This window comes from Balaenoptera borealis (assembly GCF_965194805.1).
Source record: "Balaenoptera borealis genome assembly, chromosome: 11".
NCBI lineage: Eukaryota > Metazoa > Chordata > Mammalia > Artiodactyla > Balaenopteridae > Balaenoptera > Balaenoptera borealis.
Window position 1 is genome coordinate 76,247,596 of NC_138868.1, and position 14,059 is coordinate 76,261,654.

General features: G+C 34.9%; 2 long non-coding RNA genes across 2 annotated transcripts in view; one reads left to right on the plus strand and one right to left on the minus strand.

Moving 5' to 3' along the window:
• Positions 1-3,877, plus strand: part of LOC309604965 — a 237,472-nt gene extending 233,595 nt beyond the window's left edge. The window contains exon 2 of the long non-coding RNA XR_014231180.1: positions 1,968-3,877. This is a non-coding gene — a long non-coding RNA (uncharacterized lncRNA). The remainder of the gene's footprint in view (positions 1-1,967) is intronic.
• LOC309604979 overlaps positions 1-14,059 on the minus strand; it is a 1,175,000-nt gene that overhangs the window by 627,297 nt on the left and 533,644 nt on the right. The gene's annotated exons all lie outside the window — the stretch shown is intronic.

The following is a 14,059-nucleotide window of genomic DNA, read 5'->3' on the forward strand; positions in this document are numbered from 1 at the left end:
GAAGACTTAATTTTCTTTTTCTTTCTTTCTTTTGGTTGTCAAATGATCATTTATAGAAATATTTTTCTTTGTAGTTCTTCAATGGCAAAAAGATTCACAATTATCTACAAACTTTGTAACTTTAGCAGCATACTATGGAAAGTTTTCAATTTTTGAGAGGCATCAAAATATGTCATTTTCTTTACATCACAGGATAAACTTGTGGCACTTCTCAACCTGGGCATCTTCAATGTGTATATTTATTTTTCAAAATCTTTTGTCAGTTGGTTTTATAGTACAGTAAAAAAATATATTGTCTATATGTAACACCAATTCTGCTAGGAGCTTAAGATGGAGAAATAAGTACAGCTTATGCTCTTGATGATTTTATATTGTAGCATATGTGTAAACTAAAAATTATGTTACACAGACAAACAAACAAACATGTAAGCCAATTGGTGGGCAGCAAAGATCCCATGATAATAGCTGCAGCTAAGCAGAAAGTGTTAATTAGAATTTCAGGGTTAAATATCAAGAAGTGTAACTCAAGTCCTCCCCACGAGGAGGCCTTTCCAAGAGAAATTGCAGAAAACATAGATTCAGAGATTCCAAAGACTACTCAATTCTCTGACCATTAAACTACATACAAATCAAGAGGGTAGACTAAAAGCAGCTTAGAGATAAAACTAAAAGAACTAAAGAACTGAGATTTGAGCTGCCATCCATCAATGACTGAGTCTAATGTTTAAGTCTAATCAGACTAATTGCCTGATAAAACAAAAACACCCACACTCATTGGAGGTATATAATAGAATCCAAAGCTTCCAAAACATAACACACACATAGTTTGAGATACAACAAAAATTAGTAAATGTATAAAGAACAAGGAAATGCTATTCAATTTTCAAGGAAAACAAAAATAACAAACCAACAACAGAGACCAAGTTCAAGATAAATTACCCAGATGTTGCAGTTATCAGAAAAGATGTTTAAAGCAGCTATTATAAGTATGTGTAATGTGGTATTAAAAAAATGCTTTTAATGAATAAAGTAATAGAAAATCTTAACTAAGAAACCGAAAATTCAAAAAGGAACCCAAGTGGAAATTCTGAAACAGAAAAATACGATATCTGAAATAAAAATTTCACAGGCTAGAATTAATAGGAATATGGACATGATATCAGAAAAAGTGAGTAAACTTGCAAACAGATAGAAAAAAATTTATTTTGAAGAATGAGAGAAAAAAGACTTTAAAAAGTTAACAGAGCACAGGGACCTGTGCAAAAATATCAAGGACTTAAATACTTGTGTAAATAGAGTCCCAGAGGGAGAGGAGATAGGGAAGATAGATATTAGGACATAAAAATTATTTAAAGGATTAATTGACAAAAATGTCCCAAATTTGCTGTAAGACTTAAAAGTATATGATACTCAGAAAAAAATTCTCTGTTAAAGCATATACTATGTATCTTCACCTTTCCATTTTGAAAAATTCATTCTAGTAGATAAGTTTCCCATTGAACCAACATCTAATCCATGCCTGAATTTAAATAGATCCATCTATTTGAAATATTGAATTTATTGTAATACGTTTGTTATAATACATCCTCCCATAAAGGAAACTTCTGGACCATAATACTTTAGTGATGAGAATTCTGTCATTCAAGGAGCAAATAATATTACACAATTTTTTTCATAAAGTGTTAGAAGTGATCACTTACAACTAGGTTTAAAAGGTCAGACTAACTCTACTTTTAACATCTGGAAAATATATCAACACAAAGAGAGAATGAGAGTGTGAGAGAAAGACAGAGCAATACTGAGGCCATTACTGACCACAATCCCTCACCATCTTAAATGAAAAACTTCTCATCAACATACTAGCAAAACTAAACCAATAATATATCATGATGTTACTACATCAAAATCAACCAGGGTTTATCTCACAAATACAAGGTTAATTTTTACAGTTAAAAAAGTCAATTTAGGGGCTTCCCTGGTGGCGCAGTAATTGAGAGTCTGCCTGCTAATGCAGGGGACACGGGTTCGAGCCCTGGTCTGGGAAGATCCCACATGCCGCGGAGCAACTAGGCCCGTGAGCCACAACTACTGAGCCTGTGCGTCTGGAGCCTGTGCTCCGCAACAAGAGAGGCCACGATAGTGAGAGGCCCACACACCGCGATGAAGAGTGGCCCCCACTTGCCGCAAATAGAGAAAGCCCTAGCACAGAAACGAAGACCCAACACAGCAATCAATCAATAAAATCTTTAAAAAAAAAAAAAAAGTCGATTTAATTCATAATATTAACAGAATAAAGTAGAAAAATATGATCATGACTTTAGATGAATTAAATTATTGAAAAATTTCAAAACCTATTCTTGACAAATACTGAGCAAATTAGGAAGGGCAAAAAAACTCCTTCAACCTGATAAAGGGCAATTATTTAAATCCTATATCTCACATCATACTAGATTGTGAAATTGTAAATGTGTTCCTTCTAACATCAGAAACAAAGCAAGGATGCTCATTTTTGCCACATCTATTTGTCATTGTACTAGAGTTCCTGGCCATTGCAAGAAGCCAAGACAAATAAAAAACAAAAATAAAATGTGCAAAAAAAGTTTTGCAGATGATAACAACTGTTTACATATAAAGTTGAAACAACATACAAAAATTCTGTCATAATTAACAAGTGAATTTAGTAGAGTCAGAAAATACAAGATTAATTAAATCAATTATGTTTTTACATAATAGCATCAAACAATTGAAACATTTGTTCCAGTTTCCCAGAGAATGGCTAAGGGAGATAGGGGATTATCTAAATAAAGGAAAAACACTGTTCATAGACAAGAAAGCTTAATATTATTACAATGTCATTTAATTTTAAAATTTTGATAGATTTAACAAAATCTGAAGAAAAACTTCAGCAGAAATTTTTGTAGAATTTGATAAGTTTATTCTAAAATGTATATGGAAATCCAAATGATGTAGAGTACCCAAATGTATTTTTAAATAAGAATAATTTTGGATAACTCAATTTATATGATTTTAAGATTAGCTACAGGACTACAGTGTGGTATTGGTGAAAAGATAGATATATAGATCAAAGTAACAGAATCAAGTGTCAGGAAATAGATGACACAGATATGGTTAACTGATATTTGACAAAGGTTTCAAGGCAATTCAGTGGGGAAATGATAATCTTTTCAACAAATGGGAATAAAACAATTAAATATATGAATGAAGATAAAAGAGGAACATTGTCTTACTTTACATTATATATAAAAATTAAATGAAAATGGATCATGGACCTAATAATAATGATAGATCAAGTTCATGCATCATTTAAATGTGGAGCCAATGGGGAAATTTTCTCCTGGAACAGATTATTCAAGTAAGGAAGCTAAAGTGCATGGTATTTGGGTAGCTGCTTCAACAGTGAATGGTTGTTTGTTTGTTTTTAGCTTCTTAATTATGTAATAAAGTATATACTAAAGTATGTATATATATGTATATATTTATACTAAATCATATATGTAATATGTATGAAAACATATATATTAAGCATATAGGGGGCTTCCCTGGTGGCGCAGTGGTTGAGAATCTGCCTGCCAGTGCAGGGGACACGGGTTCGCGCCCTGGTCTGGGAAGATTCCACATGCCACGGAGCAGCTAGGCCCGTGAGCCACAACTACTGAGCCTGCGCGTCTGGAGCCTGTGCCCCGCAACAAGAGAGGCCGCGACAGTGAAAGGCCCGCGCACCGCGATGAAGAGTGGCCCCCGCTTGCCACAACTAGAGAAAGCCCTCGCACAGAAACGAAGACCCAACACAGCCAAAAATAAATTAAAAAATAAATAAATTAATTAAAAAAAAAAAGCCAGTAAGGCAGAGAAGCCAGATACTATAAAAAAAAAAAAAAAAAGCATATAGGTACTAAAGCAGATATATGTATATATATCATATATATATCACTGTAACAATTATAGCCAAAACTGAAAGAATGTACTCACAATAAAGAGCAGGTATTTTGTCACTAGACCCTGAAGCAGGAATAAGGGTGTCTGGAATGTGGGTTCAAAGGAAAATGTAAATTAAGAGGTTCTAAATATCCTGGATAACTGGAGAAAAAGAACCCCTATATTATATCTGGTTATTGGGTCTGCCATCATTGAAAAATATTTATAATTTTCAAGAAAATAACTTTGTGTCCAATAAACTCTCCTGCAACTCTCTCCCAGACTTAATAATTCTGAAGATCACACCTCCAAATTGAATCTTCAAACTAAGTTTAAGTTAATTAGGTAAGAGATAAAGATAACTGCAGAGATTGACAAGCAAGTCTTATGAAGCTAAAACCAAGATTTTCTTCATCTGAACTGCTTTTCCACATATGATTTTATTTTTGTTAGGCTCTTTGGAAACATTAGTATACGTTCTGTAATGTAATCTTGAGGAGATAACTGCTCTAAGAGTATGAATTGGTTTGTATTCCAAACAGTATAAGGCCAGTGCTATGATAATTCCTCTGTCCTGTTAACCCTTAGTACTCAAAACTTATGGCAGATGAAAGCACCTAAAATAACTACAGTTATTTCTTTGAGAGAGTCCAAATTGTACTTGCTGTAGGAATTTAAATCTATGTGGACATTGGAAATCCATCCAGATGAAACTAAGCAAAGTAATCATTTAGGGAGAATAACTTAATGATACTGGTCTTTGGTATCCTTCGTCTTTTAATTCATCAGAAGATATTTTGGTTTAAACATGTTGATTTTGTGGGGGTTTAGCATCTTTTAAATATTAACTTTCTAAAAGATTTAAAAGTTGGATTTTAATTTTTTTCTTGAGACTTTGATGAAAGGGAATCATTATTTTAAACTTTGTGACATTATGTTTTTAAAATATGTTTTGGACTCGCTTAAATTTTTTGAGTGAACTTCATTGTGAATATCTCAATGGTCTATATGTGAATATTCTTTCACATAATTGCGGATGGGAAATAGAATGAGGATTGATTTTTCTTTCAGCCTTGCAAAGCCTGTGATCTCAGAATTAATTAATGCAGTATTCAAACTCATTTCAGAAGCCTCTGGGAGCACAGATCACAACTTCCCACCATTGATTCCAAGAGGATCCATAAAGGAGTGGCTGGGGATCAGAGTGCAACAGTCCTGCCACAGTGCAATTTAAATCCCCAAGAAGTCTATGAATGTCCCTGGTTGAACATAGGTTTAGTAGTTGGGAACTGTTAATGTAAGATTACTTCTAGAACACCCCTGGATTTATTTTTTCATTTTACTATAAGTTTCAGAGATATATTTAGCATGCATAGTCAATCTTCCTTTTTGTCTTAGAAGCTAGTTGCCCACAGAAAACATCACTGATCTACTCCTTCATATGAGTAGATTTTGGAAGCAAGAACCTCATTGAGAAGAGTGAGGTCTCCTTAGGCCAAATTTTGCCTGTATAGAGCAATTTTGTACAACTCTCATACTTAATATTAGGAGCACATTTGCCATCATTTATAAAATATGATCTCAAATATAAATTTTCTTATTAATTAAAAGTAAGACTGATTTTTCAGCTTGATTCTAATTTTGAATTGTGTTATAATGTGAATAAGAAAAAGATGATTTGCAGATTGGCTCTGTCAAACCCCAAGTAAAAACCACCCTAAGCATTTTTGTTACCATCCATCCAGAAGTAATTAATAATTCTCTCTCTCTCTTAATTTAAACATACATACAATGCAATTTCATATAGCAGTATCATAAAATATACTTTGTTTTTTACTTTAATTTTACAGAAGAGTTTAATCTGCCACAATGAAATAGATCTATAGCAACTTTTTAAATGTTGGCATTTAAACATCCTTTGTAGAATTCTAATTTAACTCGGGAAACTAATTGCTAATTATCGCCTACTGTAGCTTTCATTAAAGCCATTTGTGTACCTTTCTGATCCTTGACTGTCCAAGTACATGGTATGATTAAACTTCCTGGCTTCTTATTTTCTGGATAGAGACAAAGAGTTGGAAATAAAAGTGATTCTTGTCATGTTCAGACCAGAACATTAACAACCAGTTCAAAACACTCTGGGGGCTTCCCTGGTGGTCCAGTGGCTAAGACTCCACGCTCCCAATGCAGGGGGCCCAGGTTCGATCCCTGGTCAGGGACCTAGATCCCATATGCCGCAACTAAGAGTTCACGTGCCACAACTAAAGATTCAGCATACTGCTACTAAGATTCCACATGCTGCAATGAAGGCCCCACATGAAGAAATGAGGATCCGGTGTGTCGCAACTAAGACCCGGCACAGCCAAATAAATAAATAAATAAATTTTAAAAAGGCACTCTGACACTCTCTGCCTCTGATAAAAACTGGTCATCGAAGTTATAAGAATAATGTAAAAAAGAGATTCTACTAGAATTCTATGAATATGTAGAACGAATAAGAAATAAAATCTGTTGTTTTAAGTTACTGGAATTGACACAGAAATTGGCATCTAGAAGTAGGGTGCTACTGCAGTTACAAACCTCAAACATAAGATATTAACTTAGAAGCCAGGAGACAAGGAAACTTATACTGAAGACTGAAAGGATGATAACACTTGAAAACACACAAAAACATATGAAAAACATTCAACTACACTATTAATCAAAACAAATCTATAACAAAACATCAAGGAAAAATATATTTTCCGTAAAATTTGAAAAATTCCTAAGTTTTTTCCAAGCATTCTTATGCTGTCATTTGGAATTTATATTAGTATTACCTTCTGCAAAACAATCTGACATATGAATCTTTCAGCAGTATGAATCTTTATATTTTATTCGTTTGTTTAAATTACACACACAGTGTCTGCTTCTAGGGATATGAATACAATAACAACAAGGCAAGCAGAAAAGCATTTACGTAAAGTGTTACTTTATATTTTGTAATCCCCCAAATTTAAGCCAAATATTCAATATATTTTACGTAAAATGAATAATGGAAAATACTTAACATTAAATGTCCAGAGATATTTAATGGCATTGCAAAGTATATTGGTATAATATTAAGTGCAAAGAAAGTCACAAACTTGCATGTCCAGTGAGAAATCCTCTCAGATAAAAATAAAAGAATAAAATGTCCACTTCGTGAATAGTGTTTCTCTCTTTGATGGTTCCATCATACTTGTCTGTCATTTTCTTCTTGATTAAGAATGTGTTTTTAATTTTTATACATAAGCATAGATTACTTTTCATATGAAGAACTTAACTACAAAATTAAATTTTGGACTTTTCTTTTGACTCTATTACATGTACAAAATATAATAAAGGTTTCTAGAGCATGTGCAAATATCTATCTAAAAATCATGTCCTGTATGTAACATGGTGTAGCACATGTCCTGCTTAAAAAGGCTTCTCATTTGTTAAATCCCGCATAATACATTCTAACTCCCCCATACCTAATACCACATTCTGAGGTGACAGTAATTCTCCTTTAAACATGCAAGTTTCCCTTTTTTGTTTTCTCAGCAATTATCTTTATGTGGCAGTAAAGGCCAGGGGGTTCCTTAAAAAATATGCAGTAAATCTGTAGACTCCTTGAAGGTGGATAAGATGCAAGATACTCATCCTGAGTTGATATTTAGGGACACTGAAATTACATTTTCCTTCTTTGAAGAATATCTCAGAAAGAAAACAAATTACTTAAGCATGGAGAGGTTAAGACATATACTTTCACATTCTATGTATATGCATGGATCAATATTTTGTGATTCAGCTCACTTGAGACAAAATTCTCATCATATTAAAATAAGTTCTTGCAAAAAGCTTATGTCAAAATATCCGAGACAAGTTATTTATTTATTTATTTTTTAAAGAACCTCCCATTTAATCCCAGTAAACCAATAGAATTATGGAGGAGATAAACTGGTGGTTGTTTTAAGCTCCCAAGTTTTTTTTTTTTTTTTGGGGGGGGGCGCTGTGTTGGGTCTTCGTTTCTGCGCGAGGGCTTTCTCCAGTTGCGGCACTCTTCATCGCGGTGCGCGGGCCTCTCACTGTCGCGGTTTCTCTTGTTGCGGAGCACGGCTCCAGACGCACAGGCTCGGTAGTTGTGGCTCACGGGCCCAGTTGCTCCGTGGCATGCGGGATCCTCCCAGACCAGGGCTCGAACCCGTGTCGCCTGCATCGGCAGGCAGACTCTCAACCACTGCGCCACCAGGGAAGCCCATCCAAAAGACAAGTTATTTTATTCCTTACTGCTAGTCAAAATTTTTATACAATGCAAAAAATAAAACCTTTGGATTGATTGTAGTTTAGAAGTTCTAAGGCTATGTACTTTTGTACTATTAATTTGTGCTATTAATTTGGCAAAAATTTGAGAGTATAAGACATTTTTATGTCTTTGATAAATATGAAAACTGAATAGTGATATTTGATTTGAGAATAATAAAATAACTGTAAAATGTTCTTCTAGAACAAAATCAGGCAAATTATTGAATAAAATCTACTCCCTCAACTCACAGACCTTATATAAATATGCACACACTAAAATGCACACATGCCTTAACATAGGCCTTCATGCAAGTACATGTATGCAAAGCCCAGTAACTGGTGTGGAGAGAAAGAGGGAAAGGATAGAAAAGAAAAAATGGGAATGCTAATAGGCATTATGGAGGAAAATGTTGAAGTATAACTTCAAAGTAATTTCTATCAACTGAAAGATGCCATGTGAATTAAACCTTTTTTTCCCCCACAAAATTGTCTGCTTTTTATGTTTCAATGGACAGGATGAGTTTATGGGAAAAGATCTTTAATCAAATACTGTCTCTTTAATCTAATGTTCTTACCTTGGCCAAGTTACTGAAGATACATGAACACAAGTTTTTTCACTTGTAATATTGATTTTTTGGTACATATTGGTGTCCAGTAATGATCAGCTCCTCCTCTCAGTTATCTCTCTACTTTCCTGACTGATTTGCTCATTCTGGACAGTCTGCATTTTACATCTTTCTTTTGGAAAAGTCTTTGTTTTGATTCCTATGTGCAGTCCTATTCCAGCATGTCATTTTCATTTTTGACCATTACTTATCTCTGCTTTTAACAACTCACCATCATCCTTTTCTGAACTCTTAAATATATGCAGTCCTTCAGGTTCTGACTTTGATTCTTTGTTCTTTGCATATTGTCCTTTCTAGGCCTCATCCATTCTTCATGTTCTAAAGTGACAGAACTTAAAATTCATGCTTCAGATTTCTTGCTAATTAGGTACTGTAATAGTATTAAGTGTGAAATAAATAGAAAAAATATATATATTGCTCTCTTTTCTTGGTACCTGGCACAGAGCTCCTGAAACCTTTGTACTTTCCTAAGGGATAAGAGCACTAGGAACATCTTTTATTCTAACACTTGTTCTTTGACCCCCAGTTCCTGACACAGAGCTCCTAAATCCCTTGACGTTTCCTAGATAATAGAAACATCTTTTGTTCTAATGAACTGATTCATGGGCTCCTGTATGGGGACTGATCACCAGAAAGACTAAACCATAAGTAGAAGTTTGGAACTTTCGGCTCTACCTCAGAGGAGCTGGAAATGGAGTTAATAAGCCATCATGCCTATATATGATGAAGTCTCCATAAAAATCCCAAAAGTACAAAGTTGACAGTGCTTTCTGAGTTGGTGAACACATCCAAGTGCTGCAAGGATGTCGTACCCCAGTTCCCTGGGGATAGAAACTTCTGCACTCAGGACTTTTCCAGACCTCACCCTCTATATCTCTTCTGGCTGTTCATCTGTGTCCTTTATCATATACTGTATTGGATAATAAACTACTAGATGTAAGTAAGTATTTCTCTGAGTTCTTTGAGCTGTTCTAGCATATTATTGAACCCAAAGAGTGGGTAATGGAAACCCCAATTTATAGTTGCTCAGTCAGAAATACCAGAGACAACCTGACTTTCAACTGGCATCTGAAAGGGGGCAACCTTGTAAGACTGTGCCCTTAAGTCATGGGATATGTCACTAACTCCAGGCAGATTGTGTCAGAACTATATTGGATTGTAGGACACCAATCTGGTGTCAGAGAATTGGTAGATGTGGGAATAAACCCACATCTGATGTCAAAAGTGCTGTAAGTGTGATTTCTTTTTATTGTAAGCTAACCATCATCATTCTCTATCCTTAAATAGCTTCTCCTATGTTGCCTTTTGTGGTTATTGTTGTTTGCATTGCCATTATTATTATTTTTTATCAACCAGACTTTCATCCTTAGGGTTAACTTTGTTTTCTCTCCCTCCATTTTCTATTATGTTACTAAGTCAAGTATTTCTGTTCTAGCAATATCTATTCTATCTATTTATTCTGTATTCTCTAATTATTTAATCATCACTTATGCTTGTAATCTATATTTCCCTGTGGCCCTGGAGACTTATTTTATATTGGTATGTGCTGTCTTGAGTCTATTGCCAATTCTTCACAGACCATTATGTTACCTTCTACTTTGGATCCAATATTAGGACTCAGAGTACACAGTTGTGTGATAAAGAATGATATTCAACTTATGTCAACTGTGCTAGGTAAGATGGTAGCAGAGATCATCAGATTTCAATATTATGCTGTGTCAGCATCATTTCTCATATTGAACATCATTTGGTTTCACCTCAATGATGAATACAAAAAATTCCACAACTCATTTTATGGTATATTTTAGCTTGAACTTTTGAGACTAACACATAAATATTGTTCTGGAGAACAACCTGGGGATACTCCTTTTCTCTCTTCACACTTTCTTCCTACATGATGTCTTCCATCCATATACTTTTAAATTTCATCAATATACTGTACCTGAAATCAAAGTTTTTCCTCTGATCTCCAGAATCATATGTACAACTTCTTATCTACTTGACATCTCCACTTGGATGTCTAATAGAATTTCAAATATAACATGTTCTTGAATTTTTCATACTCCAGAAAGCCACTGTGCATATTCAGTCACAGTTATCTCACGTAACTTTATGTCTATCCATTCATTAACGGGTGTCTCCCACACAACTCAGCTAAAGTGTATCAAGTATATCCCTCAACTGTGCTTTTCTTCCTTCTGACTCTGGTTCTGTAACATCTGTAAATTCTAGATTTTATTTTTACTAAGATGGATAAAACGAACCTATGACAGTTACTTGGCTTCCCCTTGTGCCTTCTCTAAAACCATTTCTTATATAGCAATCAGCATTATATTTTAAAAAAATATGACCTGTCTAACAACAAGTCCACTTTTTAAACTCTCCAAGACACATTTTTCTGAGTATTTTTTAAGTTTTTTACCTTATTTTCTTTAGCTTTTTGTTTTTTTTTCCTTCTGCCATTTGAGCATACTTAAGAAGATTGTTTCAAAGTCTTTATCTAGTAATTCTGATGCCTGTGGTTCTTCAGAGACAGTTTCTGCAGCTTTATTTTCTTCCTTTGAATTTGCCATGTTTTACTGTTTGTTTGTATACCTTATAATTTAATGTTGAGAATTAGGTATTTGAAAAAATGACCACCTCTCCCAGCCTTTGCATATTGGCTTTGAGCTGTAGTAACCTTTAATAATTAGCTTGACAGGGCTTCCCTGGTGGCACAGTGGTTGAGAATCCGCCTGCCAATGCAGGGGACACGGGTTCGAGCCCTGATCTGGGAAGATTCCACATGCCGCAGAGCAACTGGGCCCGTGAGCCACAACTACTGAGCCTGCGCTTCTGGAGCTTGTGCTCCGCAACAAGAGAGGCCGCGATAGTGAGAGGCCCACGCACCGCGATGATGAGTGGCCCCCACTTGCCGCAACTAGAGAAAGCCCTCGCACAGAAACGAAGACCCAACACAGCCAAAATAAATAAATAAATAAATAAATAAATAAATAAAAAATAATAATAATTAGCTTGACAAACTCTGAGCCCACGATCAGCCTGAGATGCAAGTTAAAGGTCTTCTCAGGTTTTTTGTGAACATGCATTTTGCCTGGTCCTGTGTGTGGCTTTATCAATTCCCCGATATACATGGCTGCTTTTAAGTGCCTTAGTTTCTCAGAGTCTCATGCCAGGTTCTCCTGGGGCATTAAATGATCCATTATATGCCTCTACCAGCAATCTCTTGCCCCAAGCATCTGTGGGTCTGCAGCTTTTCCTGCTGCTTCTCCCTGATTGACATCCAAGTTATGCAAGACAGAGACCAATCCTTCAGGCAGCCATCAGACAGGTTAGAATATTGCAAAGAAATTCTGCTCTTCTTTCTCCAGTTTGAGGGAAGAAACTGGCAACTGAGCTGCCACCTCCTCCAGACCAAGATCACACTATGGCATATATGGAGCGGGGAAAGAGAAAAAATAAACACACACACACACACACACACACACACACACACACACACACACACAATTTCTTACCATTGTTAGAGGCTTTTTCTAATTTGTTGTTCATTTGGGTCTCCAGAGTTCCTGTTAGGTTACTTTAGCCAGTTTTTGTTTGTTTTTGATGTCTGCATGGAGAACAAGATCTTGGAGCTTCCTAACCAGCCATTTTGCTGATGATACGCTACCATTCCATTGTGAAAGATATTAGTGTGGGAACACAATGTTTTCATCAATATTTGTATTATCTGGTCTCCAGTTCATAGTCTATCATGAATGCTCTGAATTCCTCCCGATTTTGCACAATACTTTCCAACTGAACACTTGTATTCTTGTTACATTTCTACAAAATAAGATGTATATTTGTATTGAAAATTTGCAACAGGACAAACACTTCGGCTTAATAGTGACTTCATCTAAAAAAATACCAATTTACAGTTATAGTTTAGTAACTTCACAGTGTTCTTGCTCATACCTAACAGAATATTATTTTCCCATTGAAACAATCATAATATGCTGGTATTTAACAATGAAAAATTTTTGAAACGTGTTTTAAAATGATAGAATTTCAGGTACATTTTTCACTCATCTATATATGTATAAAGTAGAGGTGAACTAACTACTTAGCTTTTACAAATATTACTTTGTTAGAATTTTTACAAGAAAAACTTTATAAAGCTCTCGAGTCTATTTGCTCTCAAAGATACAATGGAATTCTCAAAGTGATAGAACTGAATATATTGTCATTTTTAATGTATATCTAAATCTTTAAAAAATATATATTAACATTTTTTACCTGGGTGAGATTCTTTAGAACCATAGGTGTAAACTAACATATAAAATGTTTCTTAGAAAATCTAAGGAAATTTAAATAAAGCAAAATGACAAGTGTTTATTTTTTCTCAGTAAATAGTATTTTATTCTTAGATGGGAAAAAGAAGTATATAATGTTTTAAGCCTAAGGACATTCATATATTTGTAAGAGATTTGAACACAATAATTGTAGATCTTGTCAACCAAAGTCTCTACCACCAAATTACTCACTAGAAAGAATTGCTTGAGGTAAAAAGAATTTTTTAGGTTTTCTTTTACATATAGAAACTTAAATGAGAAATTTAGTAAGGCTGTGAGGTCCAAAAACTAAAGCATGACTTAGTTCACTCTGTATGACAGACTCTAGGTCCATCCACCTCACTACAAATAACTCAATTTTGTTTCTTTTTATGGCTGAGTAATATTCCACTGTATATATGTGCCACATCTTCCTTATCCATTCATCTGTCGATGGACACTTAGGTTGCTTCCGTGTCCTTACTATTGTAAATAGAGCTGCAATGAAGATTGTGGTACATGACTCTTTTTGAATCATGGTTTTCTCAGGGTATATGCCCAGTAGTGAGATTGCTGGGTCGTATGGTAGTTCTATTTTTAGTTTTTTACAGAGTGAAGTAAGTCAGAAAGAGAAAAACAAATACTGTATGCTAACACATATATGTGGAATCACAAACAAAAACAACGTGGTTCTGAAGAACCTAGGGGCAGGACAGGAATAAAGACGCAGATGTAGAGAATGGGCTTGAGGACATGGGGAGGGGGAAGGGTAAGCTGGGACGAAGTGAGAGAGTGGCATGGACATATATACATTACCAAATGTAAAATAGATATCTAGTGGGAAGCAGACACATAGCACAGGGAGATCAGCTGGGTGCT